Source organism: Hermetia illucens, chromosome 6 (genome assembly GCF_905115235.1).
Source record: "Hermetia illucens chromosome 6, iHerIll2.2.curated.20191125, whole genome shotgun sequence".
NCBI lineage: Eukaryota > Metazoa > Arthropoda > Insecta > Diptera > Stratiomyidae > Hermetia > Hermetia illucens.
This window is the reverse complement of record NC_051854.1, coordinates 66,539,973-66,556,105: the sequence shown is the minus strand read 5'-3', so window position 1 is coordinate 66,556,105 and position 16,133 is coordinate 66,539,973. Positions and strand designations below refer to the sequence as shown.

Below are 16,133 nucleotides of genomic sequence, written 5' to 3'. Positions count from 1 at the left end.
CCATCTTCGTTTTCTTCAGCCTTCGTCCCGGTCACAAGCGGGGTCAGCTTGTCGTGATCGATTTCGCCAATGGGCCTTATCAAACAGCTGATTTGGATGCAATCTCGAGGCTTTTAAATAGCCATTCAGCGTATCCAGCCACCGTTGTTTCGACCTGCCTTTTGGTCGTTTATTATCGACTTCGATGTTCAAACCAATCTTGGTGAGTGAGTTCTCGTTAGCGCGAATTATATGACCATACCCTCGAAGACGCCTCTTTCGCAGTTTTTCCACGATTAGTGCAACTTCATATCGATCGCGGATATCCTCATTCGGATGTGACGCCACTAGTTCAACGCAACATCTTCGTCTCCATTACCGCAAGACGTCGTTCATTGTCTTTTATATTTGGCCAACACTCAGAACCATAGCGAACGGCAGGACGAACGACATACCGGTAAATTTTAGATTTGAGGCGTTCGTTGATACGTCAATCACAAAGAACATCGGTTGTGGAACGCCACTTCATCCAGGTTGCGTTGCGAGATATTTAAGTTGTTCAGTTCTGGGCAGATCCCCGCTGCTCACAGTTATTGTGCCTGCTTCAATAGGATCGGTTGTCAAAAATTCAGTTTTGTTTAGATTCAATCTGAGATCGTGTTGCATGAGGCGATCATTCCATTTTTGGACAAGTTGCTCGAGATCACTTTTGCTATTAGATGCTAGGAAAATATCATCTGCATAAAGCATTGTATAGGGCGCTGGCCGTTGGATATTCCGTGTGATGGTGTTCATAACAAGAACAAAGAGGAGTGGTGAGAGGACGCTTCATTTATGAACATGAAAAGAGACACGAAGCGGTCTTGATGCACCCGCCATACTTCGAATTTTACTTTTCGGATCGTGGTAGAGCAATTGAACCCAGCGCACGAGTTCTTCTGGCACTAATGCGGCTTGATTCACGGTGATTTCAACGATTTCGGGAATACAGTTGTCAAGAATGCGTTCAAAAATCTTCATGGTATGGGAAAGTAACCGGATCGGACGGTAATTTGAACATTCTGCTGGGCTACCTTTCTGTTTCCATATTGGAAGAGTGGTACTTTCTTGCTAGTCAGATGGTGTTCTTCCTTCCTGAATAACCCGATTAAAGAATTCACTGAGCCATAGCATTGGGTCCCAGCTCTTCGCTTTCCAGAGCTCCGATGCGATGTCGTCAGGTCCTGTGGGTTTCCCCGATTTCATTCGTTTTATTGTTTCCTCGAGTTAGTTGCGCTGACAGTGAGTCCTTGAGGGTTTAACGTGACGGTTTTCTTAGGATACGGATTGATTTTGTTACCACAGTCAAAGCCCCGCTGAGACAAGCAACAACGGTACCAGTCTATACCAAGTGCATGGTTTAGCATTCATACTGGTGGATGCAAGACCTACCCGTGTTGAAACGCAACCTCCCGCTCATATCCAAAGGTCTATTCTCGCTTGAGCATAACCACAACCCCCATGAAACTCCCACTAGGGGGCCTACCGCAAATAACCGAGCTGTACGAAGTACGTCACTCCCGGAGCTATCCCGGTTCCCATGGTACCAGTATACCCCTGGTGAGGTTTCGTGACCAAATTGCCACTTCAGATGAGTCCCCGTGCAGATTCGGGTCTGATCGCCCTGATTAGGCCTTTCCAGCATTCGCCTACTGCATCACAGCCGGCAAGCCACCGTGAGTACAGCGTCTCCCACTGCCACCACTATGGACGTTCTCCTCGGCCACATGGTTTTGGGTTGGCTGACAGGGTTGCCGCCAGGTGGAGCTGCTCCAAATGTCGGAACGATTGTGGAAGTGGAGGAATAGCAAATTCTTCAGTTGAAATCTGCTCAAAGTATACTCGCCATCTATCCGTCGCGGCTCGACGGTTAGTAAGCAAAGTACCGTTCTTGTCATTAACGCAACAGAAGTGTTCGATATCCTGTGTACGTTCGTTACGGTTTTTAGCAAGTCGATACAGATTTCTCTCGCCATCCCGAGTGTCCAGTTTATCGTTAAGTTTTTTGTAATGGTTCGCTCGGGTCTAGCGACTGCTTTCTTTGCTTCCCGGTTGGCATTCTTCTAAATTTGCCAATTGGCCGGTGTTTTATCGTCGAGAAATTTGTGGTAAAGGCGTTTCTTTTCACGGACCTTCATATCAACATCATCATTCCAAAACTAAGTATCTCGGTTGATGTACCGCTTACCCGGCTTGGTCACCCCGTCATTTGATTCCATGATTATTCCACATTCGTAATGGCCGGTAATCGGGTGAATGAGATCGTTTCTTCTTTCTTCTCACCAATCGCCACCATTTAATGCGTCGCGGGCCAGTGCGTTCCTCACGCTGTTTTATCGGTGGTTTAATTCGCAAGACGGTAATCAACGGCCGATGTTGAGGTGCGATGGTCTCATAGGAAATGACTTTGCAATCAGTGACAGTGGCGTCTTATGAGAATATAGTCGATTTGCGTTTTATTGTTCCCACTATAAAATGTGAGAAGATGAGACAATCGTTTGATGAACCATGTATTCATAAGTACAAGGTCATGGGTGTCCGCAAAATCGATTATACGCTCGCCACCCTCATTGCGCGCTCCGAACCCTTTTCCCCCATGGCACCTGTTACCGTCTGCCTTTTCACCCACATGACCATTAAGGTCGCCGGCAATGATTATGTAATCGTCAGCAGGCACGCGACAAGTCTTTTCATCGAGAAGTTGCCAGAAGCCATCTTTCTCGGCATCAGGTCGACCTTCTGTGGTGTGTACGCGGTGAAGAAGTGAATAGTGCGATCAGCTGATATAGCGGTGAGCTTCATCAGCCGATCATCAAATCGTTCGACTTCTTTAATGGCATCACGGACATCCTCTGAGAAGGCAGTGCAAACATCATATTGAACCTGACCAATGTGCAAGACCAGATAAATCAGCGGGATCACTCTCGAAACCATTCAACATCAACAACCGTCTAAGCCAAGGGGGTGCAATATCATGCGTCCTCTGTAACCTGACCCTAGAGAAAGTGATTCGCGATGCCTCTTGCATTGAGGCATTATCCTCTTCAAGTCCACCTAACTGCCGGCCTACGCTGATGATATTAACATTATAGGAAGAACAACCCGAGATGTACAGTCTAGCTTCAGGCGGCAATCGGAGCTAGATCTCGGGCTGCACACTAATGAAGGGAACACGAAGTACATGGTGGTAACGTCAGCGCCAAAAAACAAAGAACGAGCAACATCGAATCGCGGTAGTCAAACGAAAACAATAAAGATAATCGACTACAACTTTGGGATCGTTGAAAAGTTTGCCTATCTAGGGTCGAAAATCACAAGCAATAGTAGCTATGCCGATGAAATCCGCGCATGATTGTTGGCTACCAACAGAGCTTATTTCAGCTTGTCAAAACTGTTTTGCTCGAAACCCCAAAGCTCTTATTGTACAAGACTATAATCTTATATATACCTTATAATGTATTCCTCGGAGACCTGAGTTCTTAGTAGGAAAAATAGGTCGCCTTCGAGAGAAGAATCCCTCGAAGGCCTTTTGGCCCCCTAAATGTGGAAGGACGATTCCGTAGCCTACATAACGACGAAATCTATGAGCGTCTGGTTGTGGATAAAATCCAGCTCAACAGGATGCGGTGGACGGGTCACCTAATCCGGATGAATGAGGATGATCCAGCCCGGAAAGTCTATATTGGTAATATCTATGGTATAAAAGGAAGATCTTGTAGTGTACCGTTACGGTCTTGAATGAAGTGCTCTAACACACTTCAAGGCCCTGATCCAATATGAATTGTTGCGCCAACGATTATTATTATTTATCTTCTTCCGTAGAATATTAATTTTCCGTCGGCCGAAAGCTTTCCCAGGTTCACGCTTCAGTAGGGTCTACGTCACCAGCTTTCATCTCCTTGGCTGTTTCTGGTACATGTGCAGTATCTAGAAGCATTCCTCCTTCACTTGTAGATCTATTTAGGCTTTAGACAATAGTATCGCAGACGGATCTGTCAACAACAGTCACCGTATTGCTCATTGATTTCTTCATTTTATATCATCTTCGGTGGGTTTACCCGCCGAGCGCAGCTATTTTGCTGTGAGGAACCAAAATTTCCAAGGATGACGTGGCAGTTGGCAAAAATTATTGCGTTATTCAGTAGAAATTTTAGCGCTAAGGTTAAACGTTTCGAGCGAAACAGTATTTGTAAGCTGTGTCGTGGGCTGTTAACATTCATCAATTAGTGTTTTCTGTTCACTCCTTAGAGGAGTATAAGGCATCCGCACTGTCAGATTGTATTTCAGTTTCACTATCGTCACGCTTAACGCTATACAAGTGGTAAGCTCACAGCAGCGAGACAAACATAAGCCGAACATATTCATCCATCGCGACTGGGATTCGAACCCAGAGCTGCGAAATTGGGAGATGCCAAAGATTTGTGATTTATTTAGGTAATAAGTTCCATAAGTCCTTCTGTTTTAGTTTAGTTTACTGGGGGGAGCCGCAGCTCCGAGCACTTAGGCCATTGTTAGGCCCATTGTACTATCCCCGTAAATTGCCTATTCAATGGCTTCCCGCCTACAGTATTCGCAGGCTTTAGCGAAGCTGAGAGCATTCTCCAAAAGCAGAGAATGTGCAAATTCTTCTTTGAAGAAACCCTTGCCAAGGTGTCTTCGTCTGAGATGTGAGGATGCCGGGCAGCTGCATAAAAAGTGCAGGGCCGTCTCCTCCTCCTCCGCACATTGACTGCACATAGCCGAAACCACTACCCCAATGTTTTCCATATGGTAGTTTAAGGAGCAGTGTCTCATTTTTTAAGGGGCAACAAAAATGCCGCTCTAGTGTCCCTAGGCACAAGGATTTCGCTTGCCGGCAAGAGTCCAAATTTCTCCACTCGGTTGCGTGAATCCTTATAATTTCACCCTTCAGAGTAAACTTGACAGTCGATGATGACCTGATGACAACTCCACACCAACTGGCTTGATATGTCGTTGCCATTTAGTGCTGATAATGCCGCCCGACTGTCGGAACAGATTCGAATGGTGCGACCCCTCCACTTTTGTCGCAGACATTCTTCTGCTGCCAATGAAATGGCATATATTCTATAATCGGCTTCTCCGAGAACACCCCTGCGCCCGATCCATCCTCCATGACTGACCCTTCGGTGAAGATTATTAGGTCTGTAATCTGAAAAGACTCATGACCACTTGTCGACCATTTTTCTCTTTCGGTGATTACGACAGTGTATGTCTTTTCAGAGACGGCGTAGTACTCATTGCTCCAGTAATACTTAGGCAACCAAGTCTCTGAAACTGCGTTAGCAGCTTCCTGCTGTTAGCAAAATTCAGTCTTGGCCACCAGACGATGCATACATACATCAAAATGGGTTTTATTATCGATTTCCAATATATCCGTTTGGGTGAAAGTCCCCGGGTCTTACCTATCGCATTCCTACAGCACCAGAACAATCTGCAGGATTTCTGATATTGTTCCTGGATATGATGCTTCCACGTAAACTTGGAGTCGAAATGTACTCCTAAGTACTTGACTGTTTGTGCCAGCTGGATTTCCGCCCTTGCTAAGGTGGGTAGCATATAGCTGCCCCACCTGACATTCCAAGTGAACATAACTAGTCCAGTCTTCGTAGCGTCCACCGTGAGTCCATTGCGGAGACTGTGGATTTCATGTAGAGTTGCATTCAAGCGGTCACATGCTGTGTCCAAAAACTTGCCGGTAATTATTACGGCTAGGTCGTCCGCAAATGCTTGCGCGAAGACTTTTTTGTCCTCCAGGAGCCACAGCAGGGTATCCATTACCAAGGACCATAATAGTGGAGAGAGAACCCCTTCCTGTGGGCAGCCCCTGAGACATCCTGCTTCAAGAGAATTCTGACCGATCGATATGTGGATTTTTCTCCACTCTAGCATGTGAAGGATCCAACTGATTAACAGCGGTTCGATTCCATGCTGTCTTGCCGAATCACAAATTGCCGCGAATGAGGCATAATTGAAGGGACTTTCGATGTCCATGAATGCGCTCAAGGCGTATCCTTTTTCGAACATTGCCTTTTCAATTTTTGAAGTAAGTTTATGGAGTGCTGTCTCCGTGGATTTGTCTTTCTGGTAGGCGTGTTGCCTATGGTGAAATGGGCACTTAGGAATGTGTGTATCCCTTACGAACCGATCTACTAGTTTTTCTAGTCCTTTTATCAGAAAGGACGTTAGACTGATCCGTCGAAAGCTTTTTGCGTCTGTGTAGGTGGCTTTTCCTGGTTTGGGAATGAATAACACCTTCACATCACGCCATTTAATTGAAATATAAGCGTGTGCTAGGCATGCGCTATATATATAGCGAATATGTAGACCCAGGACATCCATTCCCTCTATTACTAGCGCAGAGATTATGCCATCTGGACCTGCAGACTTGTATATATGGAACTAGTTAAATGCCCATTTTACTCGCTCCAGTGATACTACTTTGCATGCCAGATTCCAGTCTCTCGGTTGAGGGCTGTATGCACCTCTTGGCCCCGAGATTAGATTTTGGATGCTGTCGAGGAAGTGCATTTCAAGCAAATGGTTTGCCGTTTCTTCATCGCTTTCTGTGTACTTCCCGTTCTGTAAACGTAAATAAGCCAGTTTCTGGCTACGTTTTTTTTACCAGAATCCGCTTCAGCTTTGAGGTTGCCTCAAAGAGAGTTAGTCTCTTCGCAAAGGCGTCTCCATGATGATTGTTTAACTGATCTTATGTTCTACTTCAGAGCCTTCTGTGCCTCTTTATAGCGATTCCAGCTAGTGTCTGATTCACGCTTCAGAGCACGATTGAGGAGCATCCTTGTTGTTCTCTTCTGTTTTGCCAAATCCGAGTTTTACCATGGTGTTTTACCCTTCTTTGGCATCTTGAGTGGACAGCTTTCTTCAAAAGCTTCTCTCATGCTAGTTGTGATCATCTGGGTTGCCTTCTCAATTCCAGCAATGGATTTGATTCGCTTCGCAGGGATCGTGACTCGGGCGCTCAATTCTATTTTATACATCACCCGATCTGTCCTCCGCGGATTCCGAAATGGAGTGGGTCGAGGTGGATCCATGCCCATTACGAAATCAATGCGTCTGTGATCCGAGAGTGTTATATCGTTTGATACTCTCCACTCTCCGATCAGAGCCGTGATGTCAGGAGATGCCACCGTAATATGGATGACCTCTCGTCTGATCACGTTGAAGAAAGTTGGTTCATTACCCAAATTTAGGATCTTCAAGTCGGTTCCTACTAGATACTCCAGTAGTCTCGATCCTCTTGCAGTGATGTTCGAACTATCCCAGCATATGTGGTGAGGGTTGACATCACATCCTGCTATTACCCCCATGCCTCTACTTTTGGCATATTGGATAGCCCTGATGAATTTTCCACTGGGAACGTCTTCTGCGTCGTAGGGAAAATATGCAGAGCACCTTAGTATCTCTTTATCTCCCTGCTGATTTTTAGGGTTAGCTTAGCGAATGTGGTGTCGCCATCACATAGGTCGTTAACCAAATTAGCCTGGAAGTTTTTTGAAATTACCATACCGGAGTGGGGTAGATCGCTTCCAATGGCAGCATATTGGAAGTTTAGGTCCCTGACTACCCCACCAACATTCCACGGTTCTTTTATGAGCTATATAAATGTCTTGCAGCTATTGATCCGACGATTGATAAGTGCAGTCGCCACTTTACAATGCTGCAAATTTATTTGGGAAATGTGGTATCTCATCTACGTTTCAGATGAAGATGCCGAGGGGTGCATGTCCCCTTCAATGGTTTTAGGAGCCGACATTTGTAACGTGACGGTCCCCAGCCCATAGTAGAGCCGGCAGCCCGATTTTCCCCAAACCTTCTTAACATCGGGTTCGGGAACGCCGATAGTGAGAAAAGTTGCTGGCCTATCGGCTGTCTCTCCTGTTTTGTTGCGTAGCAGCAACTAGGTGGAAGTGTTGAGGTTGTTTTGCACACCAAGTTTTTCCAGAACCCCAACACCATTTCGCTCTTCGTCTGGAAGCCAGAGAAAGCACTTTTTGATCGATGGAAGCTCAGAGGTAAGGTTAGTCGCGCACCCTCCCACACATCGTTGAGGGAGGAGCAGTACTGCTTGAGCCACTCGTTCGTGTCTTGGTCGGAAAGTTCAGTCGTAACATTTTACGGTATACACCTACCGACTCAAAGCAAAGTTTAATGCCTTGCACGAACGCAGTCCTTACAGCTAGGAGGAGTTTACTCCTAAGTTGTTTGCACAGCTCAGTATCGTAGCCGGACGGATTAGAGTCGTCATACAGGACCCATCCATCGGCTTCGATAGCCTTGGTTGCAAATGAAGGCCTAGCCGTTGCCGGCCGAGCCCTCTTTGCTGCCTTTTGTGTCGAAGAGTTACGATCGTCTGAGGACCGCTGCCGCTTCGGTTTCCGCTTAGTCGCAGGTGCCCCGAACGCTCCTTTCCCTCAACTTTGGCACAGTTCTTGGGCTGTGCGTTGCCTGGAGGCGGTTTGCCCGAAGACTGTTTGCTGTCCGTGGACAGGATTGGTTTCCACTTGAGTAAGTGTATGTCTGTCTGTCTTACTAGATATCAGAAGTGAACTTAGTTTCGAAAAATGAAAACCAATTAACACTTTTTTTGGCTAGCGAGCACAAGTTATAGAAAAACCAACAGTACCTAAACGATTTTGAGATCAATTTCCATGCCAATCATATTGGGACGTGTAGGTCAACCTGATTCAGAAAGTGGCTAAAGTAGATACAACTTTCATCCTGCTCGGAGACCATAAACTAAGCAACCAAAGGCCAACGAAGAGTACCGCCCCAGGAGTTAGCACCATCGGGCAAGCCGACCTGTCATCAATTGGTAAACAAAAATTGGCTGATAGATTGGAATTAAACGTTTCAAAGTTATATATAGTCACGTGTACAGAAAACAGCATAAACCGTGTCCTTAACATGAAATATTAAATTCATTTCAACTCCCGAAGACGTGGTTGTGTAGGATTACCTTCTGCGACAGAAATAAATCCACTGGTATTTGTGTATTACCAATCGCTTCTTTTCTACGAATGATGTTCAATGTTTTGCGTATTTATAATCTCCATTGACTAAATCAATCAAGTCAACATGGCAATCTGCAGTAGCAGGCACAGGACTTATGATACGAAGGCAAGGATATAATGTGGCGGAAACCTAAGAATGTCCCGACCAAATTGGTTGTGGTATGCAATTAATTCTAAATTTGGAGGCGGGTTCGGTTGGATGAAGTTCTAAATGAGAATTTTCTTTGCAAATACGAAATCTAAATTAAAACTTGCTACTTATATGGGTAAATTCCAGATATATGCTAATTTTCTTACAATGGATTTAGAGCTACCTGAGGATGATAAATCATGTTCGGGTTAAATATAGAAAGTGCAAATTGATCCGTGGTGTCAAAGTTATTACCAATTGTAATGAGATTGTGCGAAATAGATCCAAATTTCCGAATTTTTGGAAAAATTCTAGATAAGAATGTTTTGCGTGGTATCTGATTCTGGAAAGAAACCTCTAAACATAATTTCTTGCAAACACCTTTCAGGCCTAACTGAACTGTTTCTTAGAACACTTCTCATAAAAACAAAATTCAATCTATTCAATTTTAAACAAAGGTAATATGGAGCTATCATTTCACCAAAGTCCAAAACAACTTTTGAAATATGCACGGTATATATCCCGTGATTTATTATTGGCTTGGCATCGTCAACACACTCGTAGCAACGACACCTGACCGCCAAAACCATTCTTTTCCGAGAATTCTTGAAAACCTGCGAAATTTTTGATGCCATGCCAAAAAGCTCAAATTCAAAAGCATGTGTAGGTGTAGCGTTCAGCAGACAAAATGGCATTTGGACGGCAAAAGATTGAGATAGAAAAAAAATCACAAAAGATTGCTAAGCGTGAAATTATCCTCTGCTGATGGTACCTTAGACGTGAACTCTGCTAAGTGTTGACGACATTCAAAAGAAAGTCACTGAGATGCTTCTGAGCGATCTCTAATGCGGTTTTTGGTATATTCTTCAATTAATATTTACTTGAACAAAAAGATACTCAGCGAGTTTGAACATTTTACTTGCGAGATGTGAAATTTCATGACATTACGGTCTATTTACGGATGCTTTATTCACATTTACCGTGAATTGTGTCATTGCGATGATTTAATATGTCTTTTAGTTTGAAATTTATAATTTCCTTGGTGATAAGTAGCTACAATGAAATGGAAGCTATTACAGATTAGATCATCATGTAATAACGTAGTTCAAGGTATAACAAACAACTTGATTTCTTATTAAAAATCAGGACTGATAGCGAAGTTGGTGATAGGTTGCTCGTGAATTTCGGGCTTTAGTAAGTTCAATATTGAAATTTCCTAGACCATTTCACCACCGGCCACCGAATTTCAAATTATGATATCGATCGAAAACGGCTAAACCGATCCAAAAGAAATTTGGTGGATAGATGGGAACTATGAAACAGGAAGGAAATGAAAAGTGACATAAATTAAGGTGAAGTTTAAAGGGGGCTCCCCATATATGAGGGGATTTAGATAGTCGTGTAGGGTATCAAATGAAAGGTCTTGATCAAACTGACATTAGTTTTGGCGTGACTTGCAAAGTGCACGAGTAAGGAGTCAAAATGTAGGCACTTAAAATAAGATAGGACTCATTTTCGGAATGAAAAATCTACTCCTACCTAGCCGTTTTTAAGGTTTTATGTAGAACACTTATGTGAAATTTAAGCCTCGGAAGATGCCACATTCCGATATCTGATCAAATCAACTTACTAACAGTATATTACTAACTTTTGAAAATTGACTGAAAAACCCCCCTTAAGTTCATCCTACGAGTAGTAAATTTTGTACGGACATAGAGGACTGTCTCGTGCATACACATCCCACCTCTTAGTGTCAAAGTTATAGCAGTTCAAACTTATCAATTTCCTGCGAATTTACCACATCCTAAGCCATACAACTAAGATCACCATCATCAACGGCGCAACAACCGGTATCCGGTTTAGGCCTGCCTTACAATTCGATATCCCTAAAAGCTGTCTGACGTCCTGACCTACGCCATCGCTCCATCTCAGGCAGCGTTTATCTCGCTCTCGCTCTCTTTTTCTACCGTAGATATTGACCTTATAGACTTTCCGGGCTCGATCAACCTCATACATACGGATTAAGTGACCCGTCCATCATAACCTATTGAGCCGGATTTTATCCACAACTTGACGGTCATGGTATCGTTCATAGATTTCGTCGTTATGTAGGCTAGGGAATCGTCCATCCTCATGTAGGGGGCCAAAAATTCTTGGGAGGATTCTCCTCTTGAACGCGGCCAAGAGTTCGCAATTTTTCTTGCTAAGAACCCAAATCTCCGAGGAATACATGAGGACTGGCAAGATCATTGTCTTGTACAATAAGAGCTTTGACCCTATGGTGAGACGTTTCGAGCGAAACAGTTTTTGTAAGCTGAAATAGACTTTGTTGGCTGCCAACAATCGTGCGCGGATTTTCGGCCCTAGTTGGGAGAAATTATCAACGGTCTCAAAGTTGTCTTTATTCTTCCCGTTTGACCAGTGCGGTTTGATGTTGTTGGTTGGTTGATTTTTGGTGCTCACGTTGTCAATATATAGTTTGTCTTGTCTTCAGTGATGTGTAGCCCAAGATCTCGCAATCGCCGCCTGCTCGGGTGGTTCTTCCCTTGATGGATGTCGATATCGTCAGCATGGGCCAGTAGTTGGGGGACTTAAAGAGAATGGTACCTCTTGCATTTACCTCAGCATTACGGATCACTTTCGCCAGGACCAGGTTGAAGGGGACGCATGATAGGGCATCCCCTTGTCGTAGACCGTTGTTGGTGGCCTTGCACATTGATCAGGGTCAGCCTAGTCAGTCTTATCAATTTCGTCGGGATATCGAATTCTCTCATGGCTATGCTATCATAGGCGGCTTTAAAGTCGATGAAGAGATGCTGCAACTAATGTCCATATTCCATCGCTTGCTGCAGAGAGAAAATCTGATCTGTTGCTGATTTGCCTGGAGTGAAGCCTCTTTGGTATGGGTCAATGATGTTCTGGGCGTATGTCGTTATCCGGCCTAGCAAGATGGCGGAGAATATCTCATATATGGTACTCAGCAACGTGATACCTCCATAATTGCTGCACTGTGTGGTATTTCACTTTTTATGTATGAGACAGATAATGCCTCGTTGCCAATCGTCAGGCATTGATTCGCTGTCCCACACCTTGAACACAAATTGCTGAACCACTTGGTGTAATTGATCGCCTCCATATTTAACCAATTCGGCTGTAATTCCATCAGCTCCTGGCGACTTATGATTTTTAAGCCGATGAATTGCACGGACTGTTTCTTCTATACTTGGTGGTGGCAGCATTTGTCCGTCGTCTTCAGTTGGCAGGACCTCCAACTCGCCGATATTTTGGTTGTTGAGCAGTTCATCAAAATACTCAACCCATCGCCCCAATATGCCCATTCTGTCGGAAATCAAATTTCCCTCTTTGTCTCGATATCAGGATGAACATTGAGGGGCTTCATCCTGCTGACTTGTTGGTAAAACTTCCGTCTGGTGCGGTTGCTCCCTGTTCTTTTCTAGTTCACAGATTTGTTGGTTCTCCCAGGCTTCCTTTTTTCGTCTGCGAAGTCACTTCTCCGCTGTCTGCGCGTGTCCGCATTCTTTGAGAATGCAACATTACTCGGTATGCGGAATTCTTCCGTTCCGTAGCTAGCTTGCATTCATCGATAAACCAGCCGTTCCGACTCCTTTTGCGGCTGGGGCCAAGTATGTTTGTGGCCGTATCAATGATAACGTTCCTCAGGTAGTTGTGAAGATCATTTGTTGATGCTTCATCTCGTCGATCTCTGTTGACTGCGGTTATTGCGGCATACATTTCGCCCTTATAGGTGTTGCGGAGGGCTGTGTTGTGAATGGCTTCAGAATTCACTCTCACCTGATTGTCAAAGGGGATTGTAGGTGGTGTCGTAATTCGAGCTGGTAGCATTATGCCAACGAGATAGTGGGCCGAGTCTATATTGCGCGTCCTATCCAACCCCCAACCTGGAGGACTAGTTAGTACATTTTGTCCCAGTTTTAGGGGCGGGAGACTCACCTTCATCTTTCTCCGTCTGCAGTTTTTCATAAAGAAAGAACTGCCAGCGATCACCTCGTGGTGTTGGTGTTGATTCATTAGGATCGGTTGTCGAAAATTCAGTTTTATTCAGATTCAATCTGAGATCGTATTACATGAGGTGATCATTCTATGCTTGAACAAGTTCAATTAATATTCTTAGAATGATCTGATCTGGGTCCTTGGGATTGTTTACGACTACCTGAATAGGCTTATGGATTTGGATGCTACGGCACCATTTAGCTGAGCTTACTCTTGCTCAGAGCTTTGTCAACCCCCTTCGTACCGATTCTAAAGTTTCAGTTACAAGCTTGAAGAATGTTCCTGCCATACTCCTCTTTTATTAAATTCAAATTCCGCCACTGAGAGGGCAGCTTTCCAATAAAACATGCCTATAGTGTTCATCCTAGCCGTTCTTTTGCGAAATCTATGCGTCCTGAGAGTGAGATATAGTTCAATGTTGATTATTTCGCAACAAGATTTTTATATGTATACTACGAAGTGTAACTAAGGTTTTGATGATTTTTCGCCTGACTAGATTTGTGAAAATATGTTAATCGTCCAATAGATATGCGATTTTGTTTATACCAGATTTTAGATCTGCATGTACTGATGTTAGAATTTTCCGAATAAATATTGTTAAGTGGATGCAAAGGGTTTTCCAGGAATGGTTATTTTTGCGTAAGACTCTGAAATATCCGTCGGAAAATCCTTAGGTCTATATCCAAACACGTACATGAATATTACAGCTAGTGTACAAAAACTTGGATAGAAACAACGTCCAAGTCAGGACTACTTACCGGTATTCGAGTCATCTATGTACTTGTTAATTCTAATGACTGCAAATTTTAATTGACGCCACACGAAATATTCTGGAAAGACTTTCACCACAATATAATGGTCGTTAACCTCGATCGTGCCTTTATTCTTGGTATATTGTATAATAGATATGCGTGCAACATCAGCTTCGTAGGTGATATGATATCACAGCATGTCAATACCCTAACTGTACATTATATCACCAACATCACATATTACAGTGAAGTGAACTTAATTTCATGCAAAAGAAAAGAAATAGGAAAAACGCAAATTTCATGCAAAAGCAAAAATAAATGATTTCCACTACTATAAGATATTTTCAAATGGAGGAACAAGGAACTATAACTTTTTCTATCGAGCAGCATTCTGGATTTGTGTGTAATAAAAATGTGATGTATCGAACGTATTAGAATATTACTCGGTGATGTTTGGTGGCACTTTATGGTATGATATCATATCGGCACTAACATAAAAAAACTTAACTCACAAGACTAATAGTATCATTGGTTTTCTTCTGGGTGGTAACGCGGGGATGTTTGCATCCGTTCGGTGATGATAATGTGATATTACACTTTAAGGTGATATCACTTTTGTGATATTATATATTTCGTACATCGACTGGTATCCAGTCTAGGCCTGCCTTAATAAGCAACTCCAGACACCCCGGTTTTGCGCCGAGGTCCACCAACATTTTGGAAAACCAACTTTAAATGCAGTCTGAAGTATTTTCAATGAGTGAACCTTAGTTATTCGTGTATTCAGTTACAGCGTTTCAGCGCCCCGCTAATGCGAATCACAGGTTTTTTTCTGTTAGCCTTGGATTTTTTGCGATGCTTTTTCTTGATCTTGACGTCTAGCTCCTGTGATCATTTCTTTTTCTACCTGATACGGAAGTAAAAGTTCAATTTTTATCCCTGCCACTGTTCGCAGCTAAGTTAGGATTGCGATTCCGCCGATTCCTTTCATAGTGTCAATTTCGTTGGTTTCACAAGTGCTGAATTCTTGAATTGAATTTGCAGCAATTGAAGAATAATAAGGATGGTATAGTGAGCTGGATTCATCTTTTCGGTGGTTAAGCATGCATTGTCCTTCAAGAATGAATCAGTGAGGAATGCATTTCTGCGTTTCGGAAACTGTTTCCGCAACGTTTTGACCCCAGTAACAGGCGAAATATTGCGCCTGTCTGAAACAGTGAAAAGTTTCTTTAATAAAGTCATCTGATTGGTTAACAATTAATTTTGTCCTATTATTGATTCAGTAGTTGTTCCCAATCGACACCCTTAAAGCAACTCCACATTTACTCGCATTTTGATCGCTATGCCACTGTGACAATGTCAACAACTTCAAACTAGCTGACGCACTTTTCACTTATAAACTACTTTGCATATAGCATACAAATCATTTAAGCCACTTATGGGCTTGGTTGCTTGATCGTGCCCCAAGAGACATTCTGGGTACATATAGCAGGCATGTGATCGATTCGCGTCCCCACACATTTCAATTAGGCGCACAAATCGCGAAATCAGCGCGTTCCGACCGAGCACTCTATACGAAATTGTCGTTAAATTACATGTAAACATATCTTCCAAGTTTAGATGATATATCCATTGATATTTGGATAGCATTGGACATGGATGGTTGCGTCTAAGAGTTATGAGCGCTCAGCTGCCTAGCTACAGTTACCTCCTTCAATGGATCACGAGCAACCCACAATTTCATGGGATTATTCGACTCTGTTCGATAGGGTTGCAAAAGCATTCCCACATATCCACTCGGAAAATTACAATTCAGATACGAAAGTATCTGACACATATAGGAACTGTTGGTAAATTATGGAAAATTGTTGGTTTAATCGTTTTCTAGCCTTAGGTCAGGTATCATTACTTCATAGTGCGGTCGCCGATAGTTTGTGCCCGTATGCTGGTCAGGTAAATGGCATACAATGCAAATTGTTCGTAATCGCATTGTTTTGCAATATGCAAAGAAACATAACAAGACACGACCAGCTACCGGTTGGAGCTGGGTTGCATGTCTACCAGGCATTGAAAATCTAATACTCGTAATCCAATAAATGATCAGATGATAGGTTTGGATTTCTTCCTCTGTATGGCTGCGGGTGTTGGGAA

General features: G+C 43.5%; 1 protein-coding gene across 3 annotated transcripts in view; it reads left to right on the top strand.

Annotated features, from left to right (window-relative positions):
* The window catches only part of LOC119660607, a 586,737-nt gene that overhangs the window by 88,371 nt on the left and 482,233 nt on the right, over positions 1–16,133 (top strand). The gene's annotated exons all lie outside the window — the stretch shown is intronic.